The sequence below is a fragment of the Talpa europaea genome (assembly GCF_964194135.1).
Source record: "Talpa europaea genome assembly, chromosome: 9".
Lineage (NCBI taxonomy): Eukaryota > Metazoa > Chordata > Mammalia > Eulipotyphla > Talpidae > Talpa > Talpa europaea.
In genome coordinates, this window is record NC_140076.1 from 32453959 (window position 1) to 32464347 (window position 10389).

Genomic DNA, 10389 nt, shown 5'->3' on the forward strand with positions numbered 1-10389 from the left:
TTTACTCTATCAGCCTGATAATAACACCTCCTTAACTGACCCTCTCCCTGTCCTTCCTCTGCATCTCCCCAGCTGTGACCCTCACCCTCGTCAGGCCTCATCACTTCTTTTTTTTTTAAAGATATATTTAATTAATTAATTTATGCATACAAGAGCTGGGGTGTAGACCAGAGGTGGGGGAGTAGGGATGGTGAGACGATTCACCAGAGATAGAGTAGGGAGCAAAACAGGTGGATTGACTGAAATAAACTGCTAAGGGAAGCAGCAGGGGAGTCAGGAGAGGTCTGCTGTGGCATGTGGGTTAGCTCCCTGGCCTGGGATTGAACTCCTGCTGTGGGGGTTGCAGAGAGCTTCGTAGTGCTATGACTTAACCCCTTGCACCACCAAGGAGGACCCCTCATCACTTCTTCCCGGCCCTAAATAATAACCTTCTAATAGGCCTCACTGCCTCCACTCTACAAATCGTTTTCTACACCAGCAGCCTGAGTGATTGTTCTAAATGTCATCATGTTACCATCAACCCTCTTAATACAAAAACAAAAACTTTCCATGACCCCCTCCCCCATTACCTGCATTAGTTTGGATAAGAAAAGCTTCTTTCCTGGTCATCAGGAAGTTATAGCTCTGTCAGGCCAGGCAGGTACAAGAGGTAATTAACATCCCAACCTCCCATCCTGACCTAGACTTCACTTCAAGTCTTCTGAGATGACAGGAGCCAGCCTGCCTTTTCCCCTACTGTCTCCCCACCCCAATCTTAGAGATCTCAGTCAGATACCATTTCCCCCACAATTCTGTGATGAATCTTCATGTAGTTTTTCTCTCCAACCTGGAAAACTACCCAACTCACAGCCCCTCCAGGTTCCTGATTTCTCTGTCTCATCCTTTTACTATTGTAGCCCCCTCCTTTTCACACTCCTTCCTTGTATCAACCTCTCTGAAAGCCCTCTCCACTATGCCTTCTAGAACCCTGTTCCTTTGTCAATAAACTCTCCTACACCATCTGTTTCTTCAATGAGTACTCAAGTTACTTCTTTGCCTTTATTGAAACTTGACCTCCTTCAGGACTCTTCTTATAGGTTTCTCACTTTCCTACTCCCAACTCATCACAAAGCCAAAAATTCAGGTTGAATTGCCACTTCCAACTTTTACAAAAATTCCATTTTCTTTGTTCTCCAGTCATATCACCTTCTATCCCTCAGGATATCATGGGCTCCCAATTGTTCATTTTGTGATGAGAATTCCATTTTGTGATGAAATTCCTGGCTCATGGTTGTCCTCACCAACCCCATCCCACCATCTCCCTGATGACTTTAGTAGCCATGTGGTTTCCTGGTTCCTCAGTCTTTGGTCTCCTCTTCATATCACCTCAGCTGACAGCTCCCCTGATCACACCCTGAACTTCGTAATCACCCAGAACTAATATCTCTGTGATCTCAAAATCAAGTAGCACACATTGCCTGTTCCTTCACTCCCTTTCTGCCACAAGGCCCTAGTTTCCTCATTTCAAAATGGGTGTGATGATAATGATTATTCATTCTTCATGGGAATAATGAGATGACATATAAAACATCCTTTCAAAGCTGTGAAACAATATGAGAACAGATGGTATTGCATTTACATAGCCTCAGGTCTTTGATTACTCTTTTTTCTCCTTCCCTTGAAAGGCCATGTAGTAGAGTAGAAAGAGTGTGTTCTTTGTGTCCAAAGAGTGCTTGGGACCAGATCTCATTTTTTAGCCCATGTTCTACCACCTGCTTGTATATGTTCTTATGCAAATTATCTCATTTTTATGACACACACACTTCATCCTCATTTGTGGAAATAGCAGTAGTGAGAGCTACCTGTCTCCCAGAGTCACTAAGGAGATTAGATAAGAAAGTGAGGTCAGGACCCCCTTGGTAGTGCAGAGATTAAAGTTTCAGTGCTATCAAGCTATCTCCAGCCACTGGGCATGAGTTTGATCCCTGGCCAGGGAGCTGACTCACATGGCACAGCAGACCTCTCCTGTCTCATCCCGCTGCTCCCCCCAGCAGTGTATTTCAGTAGACCTGCCTGTTCTGCAAACTGCTCTGTCTCAGGTGAATCTTCTCACCCTGCTCCTCACACCTCTGGCCTACACCCCAGTTCTTGTATGCATAAATAAAAATAAATCTTAAAAAAAAAGTGAGGTCACTACTGGAAAACATGTGATAGAGTGCCAGGTGTATAGTAAGCACTCAATAATAAAGACACACTATGGTCATTATAGTAAGAAAAAAATACTATTTTAAACCAGAAATGTCTTCCAAGAAGGGTAGACTCTCCTGCACAGAAGGTCCTTTTGTCCTAGTCAAGGTCTTGAAGAGTGTGGATATGTGTTTGAGAAGGAGGGAAACTAGATTGCTCTGCATAAAAAATGAAGAATTTGAAACTCACTAGGCAAAATGTGAGAGAGAGGTGATAAAGTTAGGATGGGAAAAAGAAAAAGATGAGTAAGAAAGTCAGTGTAGGTGTAGCTGATATATGGGTTAAGGGTCAGAAGAAACCATCTCGTGGAAGGTGGACAACAGAGTGTTTAAACACTGGAATGTCTAAAACGGGATAAGTTGTTTGTCATGATATGATGTAACCACTTTCTTTGACTCTCAAGACTTCAGTAAAGGCCATTACACTCAGGAATGCTTTCTGAGAGAGAGCATGAGTGATTAGGGAAATTAAGCAATGGCCTTTGTCAGGTAAGTGTTAAAAAAAGCAGACTAGAGACTTCTGTCTTTGAGTGCTCTGTAAATATGATAGTACAAGTTCTCATGGAATTTGTAGAAATCTGAGGGAGAGCTAGAAACTTACAAAGGTTAGACAATGTAAAAATTAAGGTTTAAACTCATAGCACTTTGACCATAAGGGGCAGACTGACCATATCTGACATTTGGGTTGCATAAATGATACAATCCAATTACCTCCCTATTGACTAGCAGGTGACCCCCAGAAAGAGCAAAATATGTCACATTATATTAAACTATCTTCATTTCCAGATCCAAATGCACAAGTAAGAAAAGGGAGAAAGACAAAAATTCTACCTTTTGTCTTGGATCAAATTGGCTAACAACTATAAAGATTAGTAACTAAAATGTGCTATACTTGTTCACATCTTTTACCTCAGTCCTCAATACAAACATGCAAAGTATTCATTGTCACCTTCTTTTTTTTTTTTTTAAAGATTTATTTATTTATTTACACAAGCACTGGGTACAGTCAGAAGGTGAGAGGGTGAGAGAATTCACCAGAGCAGAGTGGGGAGCAGAGCAGGCAGACTGACGAAGTACACTGCTGAGGGGAGCAGCGGGCAGCAGGAGAGGTCTGTGCGCCATGTGGGACCCTCGCCTGGCGGCAGGGGATAAACCAGCGCTCAACCGCTGAGCCACCGGAGAAGTTCTGTCACCTTCTTTTTATAGATGAGGAAATAGAAGTCAGAAAGATGAAGTGATTTGCCCGTGATCACAATATGGTAAATGACAGAACTAAATTCCAGATCTAACTCCAACGTCAGGTTCTTTCTATTAGACCACAGAATTTTGGTTGATCAGTGAATGCAATTGTAATTAAAAGTCCTACGAGCAATATTTCCTTAAATCTATTCTAGTTGTCAGAGTACTCAACCTTCTCCAGCTCCTGATTTTTACATGAACTATATAACTGATGCTTTTTATTGAATGAGGGACAGTCTCTTAGTAGCATAAGTGTGGACGTCATTTGGAATGTTCAAATCTTTACCAGGTGCAAATCTACATACCAGTGTGAGTTTCTCATGGCCAACCTGGGAGCGTAGGTGTGTAGACAGGTCAGGTGGTTTCATCTGACTCCTTCAGTGGATTGCCCCATGCAATGGGGGAGCTGGGGTAGGTACCAAAAGTCACCAGAAACTGTTAAGCAACTCCAGAAACACAAGGGTCAAGGAGAGGAGCAGAGGAAGATGGGGCTGAAAGATAGACAACGAGTCAGATGGTCTAAGACCTCATAAACCATGTTTGAGATCTGGGATTTCCCTTGCAAGAAAAGGTTTCAAATGATGGAGTAATACAGTTGCATGTGGATATAAGAAAGACAGCTCTGACCATGGTGGGTATGACACTTTGGAAAAGGGAGGGAGCAGGGAGATAGGAGAAGGGAACACAGTTAGAAATCGCTGAAATAAACCAGGTGAGAGAGAAAGAAGACCAGAACTCATGTCATAGCAATGGGGAAAGTAGAAAGTAGAGGGACTTGACATGGAAAAAAATCCCTGGAGTTGGTGACAGGTTCAGTAGGATATACAAGGGAGGGCCTCCCTGGTGGCTCAGGGGTTAAAGATAGTGTTATCAAGCTGTTGCCAGCCACTGCATCAGTTCAATCCCCACAGGCCAGGGAGCAACACACAAGGAGAAGTAGTCCTCTCCTGCCTCACCAGCTGCTCCCCTCAGCAGTGTATTTCAGTCAGTTGCCTGTTCTGTTCCCCACTCTTTTCCTAGTGAATCCTCTCGCCCCCACCCACCACACACCCCTGGCCTGTACCCCAGCTCCTGTATGCATAAATAAATAAATCTTTAAAAAAAAAAAAAAGAATATACAAGGGGGAAAAGGGGGATTGGTTAAAACAACCAAGTAAACAATCGAGCCACTCACTGATAACAGGAACACAGAAGTTGTTAGAGCTACGTAAGAAACCACTCCCCAAAATTTAGTGGCTTATAACAGCAAAAAATTATCTCTCATAATTTTGTCAGTGGTTGAATGGGTTTGCGGCTTGCTGGTTTTACTTTTAGTTCCAAGAGACATTCTTAAGCTTTGTTCAGCCTGAAGATGAGCTGGACTGTAAGGTTTGAGATGTCCTCATCCAAAGGTCTGGCAGCTAGTGCTGGTTAAGAGTTAGGTGTCATAGATCTCCATGTGGCTTCTGATCCACTAGTAGTCTAACCCAGTTTATGTGGTGGTCTCAGGGCTGCATACCAAGAAGGTGAATGTGTAAGATACAATCTCTTAAGGCCTAGTCTCAGAAGTTGCACAACATCACTGCATTCTATTGGTCAGCCCAGACCAGATTCAAAGAGGTAGAGAATAAACTCTGCATCTGATTGGGAAGAAGAGCAAAATCACATCACAAAGGATCATGGGTACCGGAAAGGGAAATCTATGATCTGTAACCACTCTACTACAAAAGTGACAATAGATTTGAATAATGAGGAAAATGATGAGTATCTTAAATGCCACTTCATGCATAATCATTGTTTCCTTCTCCATGTACATTTCTTCATTTGTAAAATAAATGAGTATGCTGGTACATTCTCTTCCTGGATCATATTATGAGGTAAAACTGGTTAACACAGCAGCTAGCAGAGGTGGAATTTGAGCCCTGCACACAGAAACATCCAACATGTGAATAGCCAGACCACACCTACCAACCCTTCTCCCTTATACATCTAACAATCCATCACCAAAGCTAGTACCTTCTACCTGCTGAGGGCTCTCCAGTCCAACCTTTTCTCTCCATTTTATGGCCTCAGCCTCCTCATTATCCTATCCCCACAATAGCTTCCTAGCTACTCCTGTAATCCACACTGTAGCAGAGGAGTCTTTCTAAAAGCAATTTAAAGTCCACGCCACCCCCACTGTTATACTCTGAAGTCCATCTGTTTAATATGCACATATGGTCCTTGTGGTCTAGTCCCACCCACACTCTAGCCCCAATTTTGGACACTGCCCCATCACACTCTGAGCTCCAACAGCATCAAACTACTTGTGGTTCCCTGAATGTGACCAGTTCCATAATGTTAAAAAGAAAGAAAGAAAGAAACAACAGACCCAAAATGGAGTCATTCTTGCCACACCACCAATAAGCCTTAATATCTAACATAATTGTAGTTTCAGGCTCTCCCCAAAAGTTGAATTCTAAACCAAAATATCTGGGATTTCTTGGTTAGCACTGGTGAGATAATTTACATTAAGCTCCCCCCACCTTCCTTTAAGGAAAAATTGGTTTGCCTGAATCTTTATTTTGCTAAAAACCTAGTCCTACACTCTTTCTGGCTATAAAACTTTCCATTTTGTGCAAGCCTTTGCAGAACCTTTCTACTTGCTAGATAAGGATGCTGCCTGATTTATGAATTGTTCAATAAAGCCAATTAGGTCACTAAATTTTATTGGATGAATTTTATTTTTTAACAATAACATTTCCATGAATTTGCATGAGTTTCCTCCTCTACCTGGAATATCATTCACTTTTTCATTTGTTAATTCATGACCACTCATCCACCCACCAAATATCTCCTAATTGTTCAAGGATAAATAACAAACAGTTCTTGACTCAAAGGACTGGTACAGGCTTTAAGATCTGGTACAGGCTCTAAGATCCACTAGATTGAGTTTCACAAGGCAAAGTTCACACTACTATCCTGGGTCATCCTTAGAAGGGGTCAGAGGATATTTGCTGAATAAATAGGTATACAAATACTCACAATGGATTTCTCACATCTACCATCTCATTTAACTTTCACAATAAACCTACAAAGTGGGCACTGACTCATACCATTTTGAGTGTAAGAAAGAAATAACTAGCCCATGGTTTCTGAGCTACAGAAAATAGGGAAAGCCAGGACTAAAATCAGTCAAAAAATTGGCAAGACATGTATGACTTATCACTGTGAGACAAGAAAGATCAGCAGGGAGGAGCTGAGAGCTAGGCTAGTCCCAGTGGTAAGTCTGGGATGCACAGTTGAGAATTAATCTGAGTCTTTAAGGATAAGTAGGAGTTAAACTCATGGCAAGCAAACCAGGTAGCTGGACCAGAATGAGCAAAAGGCCCAAATATGTTAAGCAATGTGAAGTCTTCAGGGGATTTTAAAGGTCATAAGTCTCTGGAAGCTCAAATGTGATGGGAATCATATCGATGATGAGTGAGTGGGAGAGCTAAGCCAGGTCAGCCAGGGACTCTGGGACCACGTTTAGAATGATGGACTCAATGATCATGGTGTTGTATTACTGTTACAGGGTTGTATCCAGGGGTAAGATTCAGCCAAATTTGTACTTTAGGAAGAGCTTAGCCGCCACAATTGGACATGGATTGGAGGTTCTTAGATCCAGGGCACAAGGAGACCAGAGAGAAGGCTGTTGCAATGACTTCAAAAGAGAAATGAGATCTGAATTGGGAGATGCAGTGGTATTTAAGGGGATGAAATTAACAAGACTTGGTGGCTGCTGAGATATAGCTGGGGGAAAAGGAAATTGAGGCAACTAGAAGAGCTTTCTAACTGGGGTAGTATCATTCTCCATGGGAAAAGGAAATAATGGTCCAGAAGAAGGGAAACAAGAAGACCAGTGGTTAAAGCAACCGCACTGGTAATGACTATTGATTAATATCTTTATTTTATTCAGATTTAAGTAAGCCCACCAGCACCTCAATCAAGCCACTCTCACAGAGCTCAGAACAGAATCTATCAACAGTACTGTCAATCCCCTTGTCTCTGCCTCCCCTACCCTCTGGGTCTCTCTTTACCTGGTTATTAAAAATGCAGGATACTCAGTCCATAACTTAACATCAACAGTGACTAATTAGCACTTGGTTTTAGTTCAAAACTTAATATTTGCTTAGAAGCCAAAGGAACCTGAAATTAGCCTTCTCCCACCAATCCAACATAGGTGCCCCTTTATAGCCTTGATAAGACCATCCCCAATGATGGAGAGACTACCTCCTACAGGGAAGACTGCTTTGTCTTTGGGCAATTCTTGTAGTTAGGAAAATCTTCTTCTTTGCTGAAATATTCCTAGACTTCATCTTCAGATCCTAGTTCTTTCATCATTATATCACTCATTTATTCCACAAAGATTTGTTGATTGCTAGTGTGTGCCAACATTTAGCAGTGTCCTAGGCACAGAAAAAAACATGAACCTAACAGACAGAATCCCTGCTCATACAGAGGTGGTGAATCCTAGAAGAGGAGACAAATAATATATGTCAATAAAATATATTATTTTACTTAGGAATAAGCACATTTAAGGAAATATTCCGACGAGATGATGGGATAGAAAGTGGGTAGGCATAGGAATGATGTTAGAATGATTAAACAGGGAAATATTCTCAGAGGAGAGTGGAGATGACATTTGGGTTGAGACCTTTGATGAAGGAGAAGGAGTCAGCCCATTTTAGAGATGAGACTTGGTGGCTGCTGAGGGGCAATTTTCCCAGAGTGAGACCAATCCTAACCAATCCCAAAGCCTCCCTCTCTTGCAAGGTGCTTACACAGCTTTGACATGAGCACAGTTATAGTTTGTGGTCAGGGTGTTCACGTCCAAGAGCACACCGTGGCAAAAAGTCCCCCTTTGGTCTCATCATTTATTACTCACCTCTGACCAGCCCCCTTTCTAATCCATCTCTGTTAAATAAGGGAATTTAGTTAAAATAAACCCTAAGGCTTTCTAAAAGTAAGCCAATGTGGAATTATCAAAAGGGCAAATGATTTGGTTTGGAATCAGAGAGGTCTGTGCTCAAATCTAACTTTCAGCATTCATTAGGTATATGGTGAATTTCTATGGATCACACAGGTTGCTCATCTGTGAAATGGAAAGAAGGATTATTTCACTGACTCTTTAAGAAAATTAATTAAAAGTGATAAAATATGTAAAATAGGTGGTGCATACTAGGTTATTTAAAAACATCAGCTACTTTAAGGGATCTGACAGCTTTTACACTAAGTCATTATGCTTGCCAGTGACTTCCCCCTGCAAATACATGTCCAGGGAACTGAGAAACAGTTACCACTCCCTTACAATCTGTAAGATAAGTCAGGTTGCCTTTCTAATTTTCGAAGTACATCTCCTTATTGTCTTTCTGCAAGGGCTTAAAGATGATGACTGGTAAATTAACCAGGTGACCCTTTGCAAAGGTTCAGTCTCAAACTCCCTCTTGTGCTCTAAAGGGGAACTACAATCTCTTAGGACTGAAATCAGTCTGCATATAGGGACTGAAAATATGGAAACTGGGCCTCCCCAGTGGCGCAAGGGGTGAGGCAGCGCACTAAGAAGCAATCCGTAGTCTCTCCAGTTCGATCCCCGGCCGGGCAGGGAGAAACCCACATGGCGCAGCAGACCTCTCCTGTCTCGCCCGCTACTCAATCTGCCTGTTCTGTTCCCCACTCTGTCTCTGGTGAATTCTCTCACCCTCTGCACCTCTGGCCTGTACCCCAGCTCTTGTATGCATAAATAAATAAATCTGTAAAAAAAAAAGTAGAATGGGCCTCCCCGGTGGCACAGCTGTTGAGCCCTGGGTTGCAGGGCTGCCTGCAGCCTCGGCAGGGCCAGTTGGATCCCTGGCCACCAGGTGGGGGTGCCACATGGTGCGCAGACCTCTCCTGCTGCCCTCTGCTCCCCTCAGTAGTGTACTTCGTCCGTCTGCCTTTTCTGCTCCCTGCTCTGGCTCCTGTGAGTTCTCTTGCCCTCCCGTGCTTCTGACTGTACCCAGTGCTTATATAAATAAATAGATAAATCTTTAATAAAAAAAATTTTTAAAAAAAGGTAGAAAAGATGAACTCTGAACACTCATTTCAATATGGGAGGTGCATTAGCAGGAATCCTAGGTCCCCTCCTCATCTCTATTCCTCTCTCCATTCTCTAAAACCAAAAGACCATCACAATACACTTCCTTTTAAAATTTTATTAAAGTTTAATGGAACAATTATTTCTTTTGTTAACCCCAATACAAAAATACAGTTGACAGCTTGACAAAAATGGCTCCTTCTAGGACCTGAAGGTTTGAGTTTCTCAAACATTAACAGAGGGAAGCATGCTTCCAGCGAGGGCTGAGTCCAGGCACACAGCCGTTCCTGCAGATGCATGCGTGCAAACAGGGAAGCCCAAGCAGAAGAGAAAGGGATTTTCAGGGATTCAGGAAGAAGTCCAAGATTATTTCCAGGAGAAAAAGTGAAGAAAAAGGCTGGTTTCCTTGGTGGGGCTAGAATTACTGGTTTACATTTAGGGCTTGTGGTTTTAAATACTAAGCTATTTCTGCAAATTTAACAATGTAGAAAAGATGCTACTGATTTCCTTTCACCACCCAAATGAATATAGCAAGAAGAAATGGGAAATGATTCAAATACTTAAGTGTCAGGAGTAAATCTCCAAATGGCTCAAGTTTTGTGATAAAAGGTATCTTTCTTTACATTCAAAGACAAATATACTTAGGTCAGGGGGCCAGTAGAAGGAAATTTGCAAAACTCTCGTGGATCCAAAAACATGGAGGTCAGCTTCTGATTGTAGAACTCTTTCACAGTGAAAGAGCTCCTTCCCAAGCAGGCAGCAGCAATGTTTCCTGGTTGATTTTATTGTTCTGAACAATTTTTCAATATTCCCTCCCCTGTGGCTTTCCTTCCAGAATGCTAATTTTGA